Source organism: Lissotriton vulgaris, chromosome 6 (assembly GCF_964263255.1).
Source record: "Lissotriton vulgaris chromosome 6, aLisVul1.2, whole genome shotgun sequence".
Lineage (NCBI taxonomy): Eukaryota > Metazoa > Chordata > Amphibia > Caudata > Salamandridae > Lissotriton > Lissotriton vulgaris.
Genome location: NC_141694.1, coordinates 1,001,431,234 through 1,001,449,353, shown reverse-complemented (window position 1 = coordinate 1,001,449,353; position 18,120 = coordinate 1,001,431,234).

Below are 18,120 nucleotides of genomic sequence, written 5' to 3'. Positions count from 1 at the left end.
AACAGTATTTTAGAGTCATCAACCGACCTCGTTTTCTTTAGAGCATCCAAACTCACTGTTGACGGTTCACCAATCTGTCTTGAGACTATTCCTACAGAATATGGAATAATATCAACTCCTACCCTAGGAAGACAGTACTAGAGCTTGCAGTTGTCTTCAAAGTAACAATATAGACAACACACACTGAAAATGTTGCAGTGACAGAAGGTGAACCAATGCTGATAATATGTTCACCCTTGTCTACCCTCTTTTTTGCATTATGTTATCTCTCACCTATCTTCTTCTGCTCATTGCTTTTAATTTGTAGATCAGACCCTTGTAATGGAGTTTTTACTGATGCTTTGGCACTTCTATGGAAACCCTGATAACTCGCACCAGTTTATGCATCCTAGGGGATTTGGGCATCTGCTTTGACTGTCGCCACCGTACCTCGCATCAACAAGACCACCATGGGAGGCAGATCCTTCTCATACCTGGCAGCTAAAACATGGAACTCACTCCCCACTTACCTTCGCCTTACCCAGAACCACCTAGCATTCAGAAAGCAACTTAAAACGTCGATATTTGACAAGTAATCCTTCTCCCCTCCCTCAGCGCCTTGAGACCCTCTGGGTATGTAGTGCGCTATATAAATTCTTTGACTTGACTTGACTTGACAAACAAGATCTAGTTCAACAAATCTCGAGTTGCCCAGCTATCAGTAGCTCATAATGGAGTCATGAGACACAATAGGAATCACTTTGGATTTAGTATTTGCACCACTAGGACACACCAAAACACCAGGAAAGGCAATCTGGAGCGACTATCATTTTTTTTCACATCAACTTCCCAAACACTCGATCATCAACAGAAAAGGCCCAGAAAATTAGCTGTTACTGACACTGAAGAGAAATGTAACTTCTTGATCAGGGCACATATTCACAAATACATATCTCAATAAACAAATAGCTGAAGTGCCTGAGTACTACAAACAAGTCATGAATGGCTTTGGTCAATAACTGCCATGTATGACATGCACCAGTCCTACATGCAGAGTAAGGAGCATGTAGATCAAGAAAAAGATGGTAAACCAGGCTAGGTATATTATAAGGCAACTAGAGAAAGACAAAGCAAAAGATCAAAAAAATCCTCCTAATGCGACATTGCAGAAAGTGCAAATCAGTTCTCAATTTAAAAGGAGATTTTAATATTCCATACCATTCACCAATGTGGAATATTTTTCTAAGCAACTGTAGGTCATTTTCTCATAATTGCTCAACCCAGAATGCATGACCACTGAGATACCACACTCGCAAACCTTCAGTAATGCAATCACTAATGCAAAGCTGGACAATAAAACAAAAAAACAGTAGAAGGCTATCTTAGAAATAATACAATCAATGCCCAATGGGCAAAGACATAGAAACACAGAATACAAAGTAGAATAAGGTGAAGAAATTTCTGAACAACTGCTTAGATCAGTGGCTCTTAAACTGTGGTCCGGGGCTTCCTTGAGGTCTGGGAAGCCTACTCAGGGGGTCTCTGACTGCTTAGATAATTACAAATAATAACAGAAAAAACTGTATATCAGTGAAGAAGCAAAATGTGCAACTGAATAGTTTTAAGCGTCCCTTAAATGTGAAGGAATCTGAAATTTGAGATTTGAAATTAAGTTAGTATCCTGAGATTGATTCATGGGAGAAGAACAAGTGCCTCAAAAATAATATAGTATAGGTGGCGTGGCCTGGGCGGCTAAGATGGCGATGTGCCTCTCTAAAGCTCTGTCCGGCTGCCCCAACGATCTGCGCTCATCTGTGCCATAACTCTCCCTAAACCCACTGACCCCAACGGTCATGTGGACAATACCCCTCGAGCCCCCTGCTGACCCTGAAATAGGAGGCTGAGCGGCGCTCCCAACCGTGAGTTCGGCCTCTTTCCGATCCGGCAGTGAGGCTAAGATGGCGGCGCCCATCGAGCACTAGGCGCCCTGAGACGGGGACGAGAGGGAACCTCTGGAAGGCCATAAAGCGGAGACAGCCCCACATCTGAGGGCCGGCTGGCTGTGACCATCGAATCCCAAAACGCCAAACTTGCCATTAGCCATCAGCACAGTACAGAAACCCCCCACGTGACATTGGGCCTGGAGGCGCTCGGCAGGAGGCCTAAAAGACCTCGAGGGAACGACTGCCTACATCGAAGCGTTGCGGTCATAGGAGGATGCCTAATGTCGACGACCTACTACCCTAGAAGGAATTGACGGGGTGACACCATACCCCGAAGGCGCACAACAATCCCGGCCAGGTCAACCTTCCATAATCAGCTGACCCGGCACATTCGGAGGGCGGCAGATCATTCCTGAACCCTCACGGCGCTGGGACTCGAAGCGCAGGCGCGGGGGTTTGAGGACAGCAGGGGGCACCTGGACGGGGCGCTCCTCAGTCTGGGGACTCCCTAACCTGACTCAGCAATTGCACGAAACCCACTGCCTGCTCACTTCGATCCACGGTCAACATCGGACGCTGACTGCAGGCCGTGCACTTTCGTGCCCCCCCACCCCGTGCTGGACTGCTTCCTAGCTATATGGGGCCCCAACGCATCACGGAAACACCGCAAATGCAGAATCCGAGGCAGAACTCCCCAGATCTCACGACCACCCACTCAGAAGGGGAACCCTCCCACGCAGAGTCCATGCCAGACAAACTGGACAAGGTCCTTGCGGCAATTGAACATTCCAGGGTGACCATGGAAAGCAAATTTGGAGAATTTACCACTGACCTCAACCTCCTTCGGGATGACAATCGAAAACTGGCAGACAAAGTCAAACAGGGCGAGAAGACACTCCAAACTATAGAGCCGAAAATACAGACACACCAAGACGCCATAAAAGATCTCCAATTGAGAGTAAAATCCCTAGAAAGCAAAATGGATGATTTAGAAGGTCTCTCTCGAAGAAGTAATATCCGCATTTTAAACCTGCCGGAGGGATCAAAAGGACCCAAACCCATCCAATACATTAAAACATGGATCAAGACTTTTCACCCGAACAACAGAACTGACCCCATATTTCTCCATAGAGGAAGAGGGTATCCACCCTTCTTCTGTGATTGTTTCCCCTATATAACGTTCCGCTGTCCAGTACGATAACCACTGGAGTTGCACCGCCAGAAATTATGCCTCAAATGACGGGGCTCCCAGTCCTCCTTGAGTTGTAGGTAAGTAAAGTGTGGTTAAGGCCACTCTATGTCTCCCTCCTCCCCAGATCAAAGTGGTCAGGAGTGTGTCTAATTCTCAAAAAAATAACCGTGGTGGTAACACTGGAAGGTTGGTGAAATGGTAAAGGAGCCTGGGGACCATTATCATCATTGCAAGGGCAACTCGTCCGATGGGGGAGAGAGGCAGTGTTTTCCAGAAGCTCACTGATGCACGTAATCCCGCTAATACCTTGCAGTGATTTCCTTCATGTAAATCTGTGGAGGAGTGAAACAGCCTCACCCCCAGGTATCTGGGAGCTGCCGTGCTCCAGGTGAGTGTGTGGGTTCCCAATACTGGGACAGAATACACCAAACACTCTGTGAAACGACCAACATTCTGACCATGTCCTCATGGGAAGCCAGTGCCCATGGCATTTTCCGCAGGCAGAAAACCGAGAAGGTACAATACTGCTTCACCTCAATAGCCATTCTCTTAGCAAAAAGAGGTATAGCTATGCACTGGCGTGCCTCAGGAGGACCCTCTGAAGCAGACTGGATAGGAGCCATGAAGAAATGGGGTGCGGCAGAGGAAGTGGTATTATTACGGGATGAGGAAGTGAGGGGAATGTGGAAGCACCCGATCTCCCTAGAATGGGTACAACGGGTGCACCGATTTGCTCATGAAACAAGACAACAGTTATCACAGACAGCCACTCAATCACAGAATTCACCTCTATCCCCCCAGAGAACGATAGAAGATAAAATACGACCAGACACAGCCACTTAGGACGGACATTGCCACAGGACGACCACAGACCACCGAATGACATAGAGAGCCAAATCCCCATTGACGCCCCCATGTACCTGATATCGTAATGTAGACTGCAACCACAACCAAACACATAACCATAATAAACTAGTAGCTCCGCAACAGTTTTCTCAGTTCACCCCCGCAGTTAATGGTTTAATGGCTTATTTTTTTCCCCCTACATCGGTGGTTTGAACCCGATGATATCTTAATGGGAACACACAAGTCCAACACTGAGCGAGAGAACACCACAAAGGAACATGAAAGGATTACTCAATGATCCCTGATTACAATTGATCTACCCAACTGAAGGCTAGTACATATACTACCATCAAATCAGGAGTCGAGCGCAGGATAACACTTGGATTGTTCATTATACCATGTTACACTGTTGGAACATGTAATGAGCGATGAAAACTGGTTTTTTGTAAGTGATCTCTCGATTGATAATAGATATATGATAATGTAATTCGTGATGAAATGTTTTTTATTGATATGCTTGATGCAATGAAATACAAATCACCCAAAAAAATATATAGTGTAGACAGTGAGTGGCCTCAATTAAATTTAGAAAAACTCCAACCTGTTTACTAAAATCAAAACTTTGATTTTTTACATTTGCCTGTGAAATGAATGAAATCCTTATTCACCTGTCTATTTGTTTAATAAATGTTTGTTTTTGGATATTTTTAATATTGTTTGTGGTTTAACTCATCGAAATTGCTGAAGTGATGGTCCTCAGCTTCTAGTAATGGCTCATTGGAGTCACTGGATTTCAATAACGTTTAAACTGGGGTCTCAAGGTTTCAGAAATGATTAAGTGGGGTCCATAGAAGTCAAAAGGTAAATAACCACTTCCCTATATAAAGGTTTGTCCCCCTCTGAAAAAAAAACATCCTTCATAAGACTGCTGATATAAAAGAAAATACTTTTTTCATCCAATACTGAGAGCTATAGACTGATCTCCAATTGCCCAATCCCAGGAAATCCATGAAAGAGCCCTCTTCTCCCATATCTTCAATTTTGAACGGAGGACAACATACGGGCAAATCAAAAATCTAGGTTTTGCCTAGAAAGAAGTATGGAACTGGACATGATATCCATTTTGAATTATCTGAAATAGCGAAGAACAATGGAGTGGCAGCACTATTGCTCTTGGACGTATTGTTAATGTTTGACACCGTACACCAGAAGACCGTACAACAGAGCCTAGATGAAACTGGCATCGGAGAAATATACCAACTTGAACCCCTTCCTTTCTCAAAGATAGACAAAATGATGTATCAATATCATGCCATTTTTCATCTCAGCCACCCCAAACTACATGCTGTGGTTTCCCACAATGATTTTTCAATCCTGTTCAACCACTAATCCATCACTTTGCCAGACCTAATATGGTTTTTCAACCTAGCATGTTACGATTATGCAAACAACATGCAGATTAAAATTGGAAAAATCTAAGGACACAGGATCATCTAGACTTGATGAGTAGCTCTGTGACTTGGGTGAATGGATGATGAGCAAGCATCTTACATTTTTTTTAATATAATTTCTTTATTAACAGTTGCCTGTGTATAGGCAATAAATGTAACAATTATCATCAAAGACCGTTCATGCTGGGTAGAGTTGCGGGATAGGCACTTATATTGCAATACAGTACAATGAGGCATATAGGGCACAATACCAGAGCATGTACAGTATATAGTGGGCTAAACTCCATAAATCTTAATCTATGACTAGGTAGTTATAATAGGAGTTACCATTCTCTTGTACTGCATGTTGACCATGAGTTGAAACTGGCCAGATTACAAGGTAGCTCTTTTCTTTTAAAATGTATTGTACAGTTGAAACAGTTACACAGCTACTTGCCTACAACCCTGGGGCCGGTAACATATGTATTGTAGTCTTCAGTTAGTGAACACTGCTGTAATGCCAACATACCGGGGGACCGGCAGCGAATTCAGATGTTATTACTGTGACATGCATACTTTTGAAGAACAATATAGGATTAGTTATGAACCTATGGCTACCATCCCAAGTCCGTACACAAAGTTCAAATGCCTACCCCCCCCCCCCTGTCTGCCTTGTCTAATACAAAATAAGGAAGAAAAACGTAAAATTACCAGATCAACAATACATACTTGCATGAGTACTGGCATGTGCCATCAACAGCTTTCTAATACACTGTCACTGCCACTGCTACCCTTCATTAATCTATGTCATAGCAACGCTCCCACCACCTCCGTATCAACTAGATGACCCCAGTCTTGCACCACCTCCCAGTCTGAGTACCTCACTCCGGGCGCTCGCCCCGCAGGTCTGAACCTCCTGACCCCAGCTGGGCCACAAGAGGCCCCCAGATGTCTAGCAGTCTGGATCTACTTGACATGAGCTCCCAGTAATTTGTCAATTGGTACTTACAATAAATTGCTGCTTTAAGCCACTCCGCTATTGTCGGGGGATGTCGGGCCTTCCAGTTAATGGTCACCTGGCTTTTAGTCAGCAGTACCAGCATGGCTGTAAGTTTGCGGGTGCCCTTTGGAATATCTTTCACGAAGCCGAGCAGTAAGTTATAGTGGGTTTTCTATGATTTGTCCAATATGTCTAGCCACTTCCTCCCAAAATTGTGCTACTGGCCTGCAGTACCATTCCAGATGAACAAATGTCGCATCTTGTGCTCCGCATCTCCAGCCTCTAGTATCAGGGTGGATGCCCATGCGATGTAATTGAGCCGGAGTTCTGTATGTGCTGTGTAAAAAATTGAAGTGTATTAGCCTCAATCTATAATTTGGTGAAAGATGTTCCAGTTGTGAACAGCAGAATTGCCACTGCGCATCAGTTATTGAAGTGTCAAGTTCACTTTCCCAGTGTGCTATGGACATGCTGGTGACAATGGGGTACGTTTCTTGTGTTATGCTATAGATGCGTGTTATCAACTTACGAGGGAACAGGTTTGACAATATATTCTCCAATGCTGGTAAAGTAGGCGGCACCTTAGGGAAGTCGGCGTATCTCGCTTTGCTTGCTGCTCTGAGTTGGTAATACAGCAACATATCTGATGCAGACGGTGTCCGCTGTTCGCACATTTGTTGAAGGGTGATAAATGTGTCGTCAGGGTACAAATCGCTGCCTTTCGTCAAATTATGTGCCTGTGCTCTAAGTGTTGTGGCCTTATCCTTCAACGAAGCCAGAAGCGGATTTCCCCCTAGTGGCATGGACGGTGCATATAGCTTACTGTGACCTGCCCTTTTGGCTTTATTTCTCCCATGCCCATCGCGTGGCTTCTACCATATCTATCTCCAGGTGTGGTCTCTTTTAAGGCTGGTATACTGCCGCGTTTAGCAGGGTGGGTGCTACTATGTCAATTTCTATCGCCACATGGGGTCGATATGGTGTCGGGTGATGCCAGAAGTGCAAGTACTGCGCCTGCGCGCTATATGCGTAAAGTTCACGGTCTAGAGCCCCTAAGTCGCCCTGAGCAAATGTCAGTAATTTTTAGGAGACCCTGGGCTGTCTGCCAGCCCAAACCAATTCCAGGATTCTCGTGCGGATACGTTTGAAAAAATCAGAGTTCAGTGGCATTGGTATGTTTACAAATAGATATAAGAGTTTAGGCAGGATAACCATTTTTGTAATAGTAATGCGCCCTGTCAGGGACAGCGGAAGCAGTTTCCAGCACTTGATCTTGCTGTCAATCCAGTCAATAACTTTCCCATAGTTGGCTAACCGTATTTCTTGATTTCTTGGGTGGACCTACTAATCCAAACGCCCAGGTAGGGAACCTCGCCCAACAATCTTTGTATAGGATACTCAGTTTCACATGGGGTAGTATCATCCGTGAGTGACAACAACGAAGATTTCGCCCAGTTTATTTCTATCCCTGTTAAGCCACCAAACCTAACCTAACCAATTCCCTCATGATTATGTCAAGATTGTCTCTGGGATCAATTAGATATATGGTCATATCATCGGCATACATGGAAATAAGAAGACCACTAGATGTGAAGCCTATACTACGTTGTGTATGATGCTGACAGAGCCTGGCCGCCAATGGCTCAGTTGCAACTGCGAACAACAGCGGCGACAATTGGCATCCCTGCCTCGTCCCTCTCGTGACTACAAATGGTTCCGACACCCTCCCATTCACTCTCACTCTCACCATGGGGGTATTATAAATGAACTGCATTTGTTTAATGAATAGTGGGCCTGCAGGGTAAATAGAAACTTCCACTCCGAGGAGTCGAACGCTTTTGTTGCGTCTAACAATACTGCCACCGCTAGTGGAGCTAAGTAATTTAGTAGTCCAAATATTGTTCTCGGTAGATCTGCTGGGAATAAACCCAGACTGATCTGGTAACGCAATTTGAGGCAGCATAGGCTGTAGCCTGTTGGCCAGGAGTTTAGCATAGATCTTATCGTCTAAATGTATTAGCGACAGTGGTCTATAGGAATCCGGTTTAGTGGGGTCCTTATCTGGTTTTAAGAGAGTGATTATGGTGGCTTCCCTTATTGTGGGTGGTTAAATACCCGTTTCCACCGCCTCCAAGTAGACTTGTAGCAGACGGGGGCAAGGATATCGGCATATTCTTTATAAAAGGCTGCGGTCAACCCATCCGCTCCCGGGAACTTGTCTGCCGGCATACCGCTTATCACTTGACAAACATCTTCTACCGTGATTGGCAGGTCCATATATTCACGGGAACCTCTTTTGAACCATGCCAGCGCAACAGTGTCAAGGTAGTCCGTTATGTCTGATTGAGCCGGATCAACATGGGAAGTGTATAGCGTTTGGTAAAAGTGGGACATTATGTGGAAAATTTTGCCTGGAGTCCTAGCCTCCTCTCCATTCTCCGTTTGCAATTCAGTGATGTAGTTTGATCCCCTTTAAGTCCTAAGCAGTCCCGCTAATGTTTTTCCAGCCCATTCACCCTCCCGTAATCGTCTCGCTTGCGTATATTTGTGCATCTATCTAGTTTCCCTCTCTGCCTCTGTTTGGAAGTCAGTCAGTTTGGACCGAGGCTGGGCCGTGATATCTGCGGACGGAGTGACTTTGAGTGACTTGGAGCTCTCCGATCTCTCATTCCAACCTGAGTAGGGTGTCTCTGAGTACCCCAGTCTTCAGCGCTATACAAGCGCCCCTGGCAACCACTTTAAACGCTTCCCACAGCGTACCGGGCGAGTCCACCGACCCCTCATTCAATGTGAAGTACTCAATAATTTTTTCCTGTAAGTCCTCTCTGAAAATCTGGTCCAACAATGCACCAGTGGGAATGCGCGAGGTGAAAGGCTGCCGATATGGCGGTGGGATTTGCAATTTTATCTGCTTGTGCGTGTGATCTGATAAGGTGCGTGAACAGTGTTTTGCCTCCAACACCCAGGTGTGCAGGTCTCTAGAGACCAGCCAGTAGTCTAGCCTGGACCATGCATTATGGTGAGGTGTCATGCATGTCCCTTCCTTGACCGGCGGATTAAGCATTCTCCAGGTGTCTGCAGTAGAGGACAGAGACGCCTGTCCAATCCCACAAGGGAGCGTAATGACATATGTGAACAGACATACTTCGAAGACAAAAATTAACACAATCGAGACCACTATAGCGGCGTGGCAGGCGATTGGTAAACAGGCTCACAAATTACCACAGTATGCGCCTGCGCTGCCCCTAGCCTACCATGCCGCACTGTCAGTCACACAGGAGACCGGACCTTTACGATCTCTCAAGGAGGTTGGCATCGCCCAGAAGGGAGATCTGTATTCTGAAGGGCAATACATAGCTGACAGTGACCTGGACTATATACAGAACCCCTCTATTCTCTTTCAATATACCTGTTATCGTCTCAAGCAGGCCATGCAAGATCATTACCCTGACTTTCCCACGGAGCCACAGACACTAAAAGTCCTGCAGTTGCTCCTTGTACTACCCACGAGAAAGAAATTAATCACAAAACTATACAGAACGGTGCAGGAGGAGACGAGCAGGGGGCCGGACAACAGCTTACGTAACTGGAATGACGTCTTAGATCCTCCTATATCCGGGGTAGAGTGGGAGAAAATATGCCAGTTGACAGGTCGCCTTACCCCCAACAGCAATTTGTGGATCATTCACTTTAAATGTATACATCAGACGTATCATACCCACTCAAGGTTATATAAAATGGGCCTCAGGGAAATTGATAGCTGCAAGCGCTGCAAACATTCTGGCGCAGATTTCATGCATCTGGCCTGGAGCTGTAACCTTGTTTATCACTACTGGAAGGAAGTGTTGAATCATATGCATACCATGACAGGCCTGCAATTACCATGTACACTTTTAGTATGTTTGCTGCACCATGTTCCACACATCAAGGGTGTTTTGGGTAGATTTGTCAGAATTGCCCTTCTGTTAGCAAAACGCCATATTTTATTCCCTCTGGGACAGTGGCTTTGCACTGAAAATAGACTGCTGGGTGAAAGATATGGCATATTGTAAAGAAACCCTCGCAACGTATGTTGAAGAACTGCCTGTCACATCTAGGGCCAAGGACATTTGGGTTCCATTCGAGCGATTCCTTGCTCGCCCAACACCTGAAAGTGATCATGAACATTCTTCAATGAGTGAGTAATTTGTACTGCTGATGGGTGGTCGTGCCTGGTGCGGCACCCCTGTGTGGATTGCCAGATATAACGTACAGTATAACTTGCTTATTGTGCATTTACATGATGTATTCCTAAAGACACTCTTGTTTTATATGAGTGCACTGCTGTTGTTAGCAGTGATAATGTGTTATGTTATGAACAATACAAAAAGAATTGTTTTTTAAAAGCGTTCTCCAGGTGTCTATGAAACACATGCTTTGTGGTTCATCGTATTTGCTCCCTCCTAATTCTCCCATGACTTTTAATATTTATTACTGCCTCACGTGGCCTTCCCAGGCCTCTATCTTTATTGATCGTACTTGGATGATCCTATTATTTAATTCCTTCTATGTCACCGGGCCCACCTAGGCCTTTCTTTAGTAAATTATGCGTGCATGAATTTCTGTGTCGTATTTTTGAAGTGTGTCACGTGCTTTTGTGTCTGTTCTTAACAATTTTACGTGCTAGATGGTATTTTTTTCTGCGTCACATGGCCCTCCCAGCTCTGTTTTGCTTTATTTTTGTGGGGTACATGTTTTGTGATTCATCGTATTTGCTCCCTCCTAATTCTACCATGACCTTTAATATTTATTACTGCCTCACATGGCATACCTAGGCCTGTTTTCTTATATATTGTGCGTTCATGAATATATATATGTTGCATTTTTGTGCTACGCCACGTGCTTTGTATTTCAACGTACGTACTCTCTCCTAATCATCATAATTGCTCCCTTTTAATCCTCCGCTGACTTTTAATATTTCTTGCTTCCTCACGTGACCTATAGTTTTTTTTTTTAATGTGGTCTAGTTGGCCTATGAAAGTTTTGCCTCCTCAGACTAGCATAGTTTTAATTGATGATAATTGCTGAATTTGTAACCTTGGCACTACGGTGTTGTACTGGCCCTTTATTTGGCTTAGGTACCCTAACCATTTTTCCCTCTATCGTACATCTTTTTATGACATGCTTTTGCCAAAATAGATGTTTTGGACACTTCACCACTTCATGATCAGTCTTTAAGTGCAATTGCTGCCTTTTGAAAGTGTAATAGTAATTGTTTGTCCATGATTAATATGTTAGTCTTGATAGTTATGCATACTATGTATAGCAGGGCTGCTCGTGTAAATGCTACTAGTGGGCGTGCAGCAGTGATTGTGCCACCCACACAAATAACCCTAAATATAAAAGTCAAGCCTGTCACTACGGTGCCTGAGCGCCCTTTGTTAAACTGTCATGTTTTCAAACTGCATCCATTTGACAGGCCTTACCCGTGTCTTTGTATGGACTGTTCTCTGTATCCCTCGCTTAAACTTTGTGGGCGTATTGAGCTGTGAAGACGGGGTGACAGTTCTTTTACTAATTGTATATTCACACACCTTTATAGTTATGTCTTTATACTTGAATGTGAGCATGTATAATGTGTTCTTTACATCTTTAATGCTTTTCTTAACTTTTTTCCCCGTTTATCTTCATTTTCCACAGAAATGGATGCCACTAAGTACCAAGAGCTTGATTATATATGCCGTAATGATTATCCTGATGGTTTAAATAATTCCACAAGCATGGATTGCGTAGACTATCTAAAAAATTCACTTTTGATGGTAGTTTTATGTGATATGTACTTGTTCAATACTTGTTGAAAACATGAGATCTATACCTGTACCATCTTCAGCACCTGTACCAGGGACACCACGTTCTGCTACATGTAAATTGTGTATACTATGGCTAATGGCGTATGATGTACATATTGGTTCCTCTTTAGAAGCTCATGTGCTTTCATATATTTTTACAGGTAATCGATGCCTTCCTCTCAAAAACATGTTTGTCAAGACCAAATGTATGTATATTTTCATTCTAATACAGCTACCTATCTTTAAGTAATAATTTCCCATCAATGTGTGTACTGAAATTCTTAAATTTTAACCTTACTGTTTAGCAATATCAGCAACAGTGTGGTCCTGTATCTTCCTCAGCAAATATCGTTCTTCTACTTTTCAGGTAAATATTCACATCTGTTATGTGACTTTTCAGTGTTACTGGTGCAAAGCAATATTGAAAGTTAGTGATTCTTTGAATTAATGTTTGATTGAATTGAGTAATGTTTTCAAGAATGAAAATGTAAGCTGTTTGTCAACGAAAGTTGGTCGATTTTGAATATATATTATGTTGAGATTCACGTTTTCGAATTGTAAGTCTAAACGTATGAATTTAGTATGTAATATAATACAGTTTTTCATGATTGCCATTTTTAACTCTTCAGATACCTTTTGACAAAATAGACACTGTTCTTTGCCCGACAAATATGAACTGCCATTAGATACTTTTGGTAAGTGCAACTTTTTTTACAGTTATGAATCTATTTAAGTTTGTCTGACCACTCGTATGGTCCTAACGCAGTTGCTCTGAAACCTATCATTGCTTTTGAACCTGAAACCTTTTGTGATTAATTGTTTTTATGTGCATTAACAATCAGGTTGGACTTTTGCTCAACATATACATTTGTTTTTATGTTTTCAGATTGCAGAATGCTACTTAAGTCAGCAACCAGTTGCCCAGATTTTTACTAATGTAATACTACTAGGGAATTATCGACTGAAAATTGTAATGGACCTTATGGAGTCATCAGGTTTTACTTTAATATTTCAATGATAAATAAGGTGTCACGCTGTAGTGTTGTCCTGAACATTGGATTATTCTGTTTTTTGTTTTTTCATAGAAGGTCTTTTATAGATAAAGGCATATCATTAATTTTGAACATAGTATAGTAAGGTATTGTCATTATAGTTGTGAATTTTCAATAATGTTCGTAGTGAAGCCATTTAAATATGTTTGCAACAGTTGTGACTGTCTCTATTCCTGGATCTGAAAACACTTAGACTCATGCATAATATATCCCAAAATAAGTTTTGAATTGATAGCATTGCTGTTATGATGTGCTAATGTACATCTTTTTTTACATTTAAAGTCTGTTGAAAGGTATTATAGTGTCTGCAACCAAGATACTTCATCAATTTATATGCAAAACTTAATAGTAAGTACCCTCAAAGACTGTAGATGCTAAAGATCAAAATTAAGTGATATAAGTCCTTGGGGTGTTTTGGTGGCATTAAGTCGCCAGTTCATATTCATCTGATGCAGGGTCTATATTTGTATGACTCAGATAACTGAGGCATTTTCAGAGTTACTACCGCCTTGTTGGATAGCTGGCTATGCAAGCCTTCCTAGTCATGGATTCATTGCCACTTTCCCACTGACTGTTGAGAGGTCACTATGTTTACTATGTAAATACATATAAAGTTTTCATTTCAAGAAGCTATTGACCTTTAAACAATGCAATGTTAATAACAAGTTACTTTTCACTATCTTCCCAACAGGCCCAATGTTTTGAATGCCGTAGATGGGTCCACCTTGAATGTATCAAAACGAATGTATCATCCTGGTTACCTTTAACTGGTTACAAATGTACAATATTTATGTTTTAAAGTAAAGATGTGATTGCATGCAAAATGTCTAATTAGATGTTTTGCATACTCCTGCCATCTAGTGTTGTGTTCGGATTATCATAAAAAGTAAAGTTGAGACACACTTCCTTCAGCTGTGACGACTTACATAATACTTTTAGAATTGGGCAGACTTCCTTTAACACTCCTACTTAATTTTCTTTTTGAAATCGAGCAACTATTTTGCTACGGTGTTGAAATATAAATTTCAATCTTATTCCTCTTTGAAGGTCAACAAGCAATACCTCTTATCCACACGTTATTGTTCAATGGTAGTCTAAGAAGTAGTGATAATTCCACTATCACTAAAGTAGACGTCTGACAGTAGAATCTATATAATAGTTACACCACTTTCCCTGAAGGGCAGAAAAAAGGTTAATGCTCCATTAGTAACCTGTAAAATTTGCCAAACAACTCTTTCAAGGGGTAATCATTCCAAAAAATATACTTTGGCACACCGAATATGGTGCGACACTTAAACAACTTGCACTCCAACAACTTTGCTTGAGCTGCAACACAGAGGTTGCAGGACAACCCACTTGCTGCTGTACCAAGCACATCAACTGCTGCAGCAGAATCTTCAGCAAGAACTCCATACTCACATATTGTTCCTGATTTTGGTAAACTTAAAATTCTATGCATTTATTGCGATGAACTTTTGTGTTACGTGGAACAGTCTATCGACCTGATGAAACACAGGAAGCAGGAGCATCGCTCTCCTCAACATTAGTCATTAGACATTTATCGAGCTTTTTTGTTGTAACAACTACCCCAGCCGAAGGCAGTGGGAAATTTGCGCACTTGCTGCCTTTCTTGGCTGGGGTTATCAATTACTTTTCAATTTCATTTTCTGATTCAAAGTCAAGGCCCTTTACCAAACCTTTTTGTGGTAGCTACTACCTCGGCCAAAGGCAGTGGGAAATGTACACACTTGCTGCCTTTCTTGGCTGGGGTTATCAAATATTCTTCAAGTAATTCAAATTCAAAGTCTAGGCCATTTATTGAGCCTTCTTGGTAACTACTACCCGTGAATGGAAGTGGATAATTTGCACACTTGCGCCCTTTATTGCATCCTTTCTACCGCACAGTGTGTGTACTTTGTGCTCTTGCTTAACTCCTTAGATGGGGTACCCGTTTCTCAGGCTCCCACTGCGGAATCCAACTCGCAGTCTGTAATGGACTGGAAAACCAAACACCCATTTTCTTTACAAGGCAGTGGGTTGTTTGCGCGTCCGCTGCCTTTCTTAATTTTCACCTTATTCTGCATCCACTACCTGAATCACACTTACCTGCTGACTTTCTTGCTTCCATTGCCAAGTATTATTCTAATTCAAAGTAGAGGCCCTGAAATGGGCCTGGTGTTGTAATTTCTCAGCCCTACCGCCCACAGTGGTAACTTAGTGCACTTGCATTGCTTGCTTGGATGTGGTAGCCGTTTCTAAGGCTTCCACTGCGGAATCCGACGCAAAGTCTGTGTAATGAGCTGGGTATCCAAAGATCCACTTCCCCTACGAGGCAGTGGGTACTTTGCACGTCTGCAGCCTTTCCTATTTTCACCTTCTTTATCTTCCACTCAATCAACACATCATCCACTCATACACACACCTACTTGCTGCCTTTTTTGGCTGGGGTTATAAATTCTTCAATTTCATATTCTAATTCAAAGTCAAGACCCTTTATCGAGCCTTTTTCATGTAGATTCTACCTCGGCAGAATACAGTGGGAAATTTGCACACTTGCTGCCTTTCTTCGCTGGGTTATCAACTATTGCTCAATTTCATATTCCTATTCAAAGTGCAGCCCCTTTATCGAGCCTTTTTGTTGTAGCTACTACCCCAGCCAAAGGCAGTGGGAAATTTGCTCACTTGCTGCCTTTCTTGGCAGGGGTTATCAATTACTGTTCAATTTCATATACTGATTCGAATTCAAGGCCCTTCATCGAGCCTTTTTGTTGTAACTACAACCCCGGCTGAAGGCAGTGGGTTATTTGCATACTTGCAGCCTTTCTTATTTTTTACCTTATTCATCTTCACCTCAATCAACACATCATTCACACGTACACACACCTACTTGCTGCCTTTCTTGGCTATGGTTATCAACTATTCTTCTATTCCATATTCCTATTCAAAGTGCAGGCCCTTTATCAAGCCTTTTTGTTGTAATAACTACCACGGCCCAAGGCAGTAAGAAATTTGCGCACTTGCTGCCTTTCTTGGCTGGGGTTGTCAATTATTCTTGAATTTCATATTCTGATTCAATGTCAAGGCCCTTTATCGAGCATTTTTGTTGTAGCTACTACCCAGGCCAAAGGCAGTGGGAAATTTGCACACTAGCTGCCTTTCTTGGCTGGGGTTATCAATTATTCTTCAGGTAATTCAATTTCAAAGTGCAGGCCCTTTATTGAGTCTTCTTGGTAACTACTACCCGTGAATGGCAGTGGGTAACTTAATTTGCACACTTGCGTCCTTTCTTGCGTCCTTTCTACCGCACAGTGTGTGTACTTTGTGTACTTGCTTAACTCCTTAGATATGTACCAGTTTCTCAGGCACCCACTGCGGAATCCGACTCACAGTTTTTAATGGACTGGAAAACCAAACACCCATTTCCTTTATAAGGCAGTGGGTCGTTTGTGCGTCTGCTGCCTTTCTTAATTTTCACCTTATTCTGCATCCAGTAGCTGAAACACACCTACCTGCTGACTTTCTTGGCTGCCTTTGCCTAGCAATATTCTAATTCAAAGTAGAGACCCTGAAAAGGGCCCGGTATTGTAATTTTTCAGCCCTACCGCCCAGAGTGGGATCTTAGTGCACTTGCATTGATGTGTTTTATCTAGGAACCCGATTAAATATTGTGACCTTATGCCCCTTTACGGCTATATTCAATACATATCCCTCAGTAGCGGTCGGCAGTAGGTGTTTCTATAGGGCGGTGACGTGGGCAGGAGGAGGGGCAGGGTGGGGGGAAATAATGTATGGATTACGGAGTTTAACAGGTAAGTAAACATTTAAATACATAAAACGAATTTCGTTGCACACACTGCATCACCAAATGTGATGCAGTGTGCGCAACGAAATTCGTTTTATGTATTTAAATGTTTACTTACCTGTAAAACTCCGTAATCCATACATTATTTCCCCCCACCCTGCCCCTCCTCCTGCCCACGTCACCGCCCTATAGAAACACCTACTGCCGACCGCTACTGATATCCCTATAATGGCATAATATTCAGAGCCATATTTTCAGTAAATCGCCTCTGCAGTCCATGACACATCAGAAGCTACTTCCTTAGATTCCTAGAGAGCACACCGAGTTCTTTCGACACACCAAACCCCCAGCAACCTGGGAAAGCCCCGCTTGCTTTGTTTCGATTTGTAATAGAACTCCTGCGAGCACTGTAAGAATGACCAGTTCTTAGTGACATCTTTATTGACGTCTTATGTCCAAACCTTACGTCAAACTCGGCACCTTTCAGGTATAAATATACCAACGTTGCCTTAAGCAAATACACGGTGGTGATTCTGGAGCAGAGCAGCTAATCTACTTTCCAAGAGCCCAGCAGAAGCGAGAAGCCCACGGATGCTGCCCCTCCTCTTTGACGCGCTGAGAAAGACGCTGTCTTTTCTCCTGCCGAGAAAATCCAGCTCCGGCGTTTCCAGCCTACCCTTGCGGGTGACTGGGATATCGGGTCCTAAGAGGGAGATACAAGACCTCCTACATTCTATTCCCAAGGTACAGTGCTGACTTAACCCTTAGAGAGAATTCTTAAACAGATCCTTGGCAACAAAAACCTACTTAACTTGAACTGCTACTTACTTACTCCTTCCCACGTATTAGGCTTAGGTCAGGTACACCGGGGTAGGCGTATTTTAGAAGCACCAGTTGAGCACGTTAGCCTATGTATATATATGTATATATATTTTATCCATTTTAAAGTGTCTTATGGCTAAGAAACCATATCATTGCTTTTACAGTATTATTTCATAATACTCGTTTTACTGTACATACTTTACTTTATAACAAGTTTTGCAATTGT